This window comes from Sus scrofa, chromosome X, assembly GCF_054392235.1.
Source record: "Sus scrofa isolate SSC_HxYL_T2T_F1_AM1 chromosome X, Sscrofa_HxYL_maternal_Yorkshire_Landrace_v2.0, whole genome shotgun sequence".
Taxonomy (NCBI): Eukaryota; Metazoa; Chordata; class Mammalia; order Artiodactyla; family Suidae; genus Sus; species Sus scrofa.
Window position 1 is genome coordinate 133,082,860 of NC_139401.1, and position 2,457 is coordinate 133,085,316.

The 2,457-nt window shown below is 41.2% G+C and overlaps 1 pseudogene; it reads left to right on the top strand.

Moving 5' to 3' along the window:
- Window positions 1–1,303: 1,303 nt before the first annotated feature.
- On the top strand, window positions 1,304–2,142 carry LOC100620453 (ornithine aminotransferase, mitochondrial pseudogene; annotated as a pseudogene).
- Window positions 2,143–2,457: the final 315 nt, after the last annotated feature.

The following is a 2,457-nucleotide window of genomic DNA, read 5'->3' on the forward strand; positions in this document are numbered from 1 at the left end:
GCCTCAGGAAGGAACCAACCCTGCTAATACTTTCACTGACACCTTGACTGATACCCCAGGAGGCACAGCGCAGACTTCTGGTTTCCAGAATAGTATGAAAATTTACTTCTACTGTTTGGAGCCATTAAGTGTGTAGCAATTTGTTACAGTAGCCCTAGGAAATTAATTCAGCTCAGCAGTAAGTAAACAGCCCAATTAGAATATGGGCAAAGACTTGAACTGACACTTCATCCAAGAATGGCAAATAAGAACATGCAAACCTGCTTGACATTGTTAATCATTAGGAAAAAAGCAAATTAAAACAACAATGAGGTATCATTACACGGCTAAAAGAATGAGTAAAATTTTCTAAATAAATTAATATGTGGAGAAACAAGGCTCAGAGTTTGCTGGTGGGAATACAAAATGTTACAGACATTTTTGACAACAGTTTCTTGTAAAGTTAAATATACCTTTACCATAAACCCCCTCCTAAGTATATAACCAAGAGAAATAAAGACTGCCCACTACAGAGGTCTGTACATGAATATTCATAATAGCTTTATTTTTGATAATGAAAAAAAGCTGGAAGCAATCCAAGTGTCCCTCAACCCTTGAGTGGATAAGCAAATTGAGGAGGTACAATGGAATACTATTCAGCAATAAAAATAATACATTATTGCTATACAACAATGAGGATGAATCTTGAAGAATATCGTTCTAAGAAAACTAAGCTAGACACGAAAGTCTACAGATGCTGTGATTCCATTTGTACGATATCTGGAAAATTAAGACTCCTGGGATGGAAACCAGCTCATCGGTTACCAGGGATCTGATCTAGAGGCGGGAGCAGGAAACTTGATTTCAAAGGGGCGAGAGAGGGCTATTTAGGATAATGGAAAAAAATCACTCTTTTGATTATTGTGATAACTACGCGATTGTGTACGTTTGTAAAAATTCATAGAAATGTACATTCAAAAAGGATGAATTTTACAGTAAGTTTTATTTCAATAAACCAAAACATTTAAACTTGGGACGAGCTCTAAGTGGAAAAAAAGGACAATGTAGATCAATGTTATGGATATTGGAAATTGTCGTTGAATATGTTTAAGTGGGAAAAAAGTTTGAAAAATAGCAATTAAGAAAAAAACGGGTCTCTGCTGTTCAGTTGACTTTGTGTGTTCTGGCTTGTCCTCTGAGTTGCCACCAGGAGTTATTGAATGCTCTGAAGACATCCCTGGATCGCCAGTGAAAAATCTGTAATTAATCTGTACTGTGGGAAAAAAGGATAGTTGGTTGGTGGTATTCCTACTTGAAGGATATCATGTTTTCCAAACTAGCCATTGCTGTCATTCGTCGTGGCGTTCATTCTACAGTGGCTTCTGTGAACCAAGGGCATTGTCACCCAAAGATTATGAATGCTCTGAAGAGTCGGTGGACAAATTGACCCGAATGTCTAGGGCTTTCCACCATAACGTGCTTGAGAATGTGAAGAGTATGTTACTAAACTTTTCAACTACCACGAGGTCCTTCCTATGAATACAGAGGTGGAGCTGGAGAGACTGCCTGCAAAATTGCTCGGAAATGGGGATATACCATGAAGGGTATTCCAAAATGCAAAGCAAAGATCATTTTTGAAGCTGGAAACGTTTGCGGGAAAACATTCTTCCGCTATCTGCAGTTCCATAGACCCCACCACTCACGATGGTTTTGGACCATTTATGCCAGGTTTTGAAATCATTCCATATAACGATCTGCCTGCTCTAGAGCATGTGCTGCAGGAGCCAAACGTTGCTGCGTTCATGGTAGAGGCAATTCAGGGTGAGGTGGGCATCGGTGTTCCAGATCCAGGCTACCTCATGGGCTTGCATGAGCTCTGCACCCAGCACCAGGTTCTGTCTATTGCTGATCAAATACAGACAGGATTGGCCAGAACTTGTCGATGTCTGGCTGTCGATCATGAAAATGTCAGGGCTGATATAGTCCTTCTAGGAAAGGCATTTCTGGTAGTTTATACCCTGTCATCTCCGTGGTATTGTGTGATGATGATATAATGTTGACCATTAAGCCAGGGGAACATGGTCAATGTATGGTGGCAATCCACTGGGCTGCTGAGCGGCCATTGCAGCCCTTGAGGTTTTGGGTTCGCGCCTCCGCTTGTGATCAAGGAGGATGAGATTCTGGGGTGGGTGGAGGTCATTACCAAGACCATCTTGTCTTTCCGAGGGCAATGCCAGTTGGCAGCGGCCCCCGGGGAGCCAGCTGGAGACAGGCAGGTCATTGACGTCTTGGAAAAACCTCTGCGTTTCTGTGCTTAATGCAGAGGCATCGTCCACTCCCCTGTGTCGAGGGCTTTTTAAAACACACATATATTTTTCAGTTCATACATAATAGAATGACATTTATAAATGTGCACTTTTGAAATAATAAAACAAGAAACAAACAAACAAACAAACCGTGCACTTTGCCATGTAACAT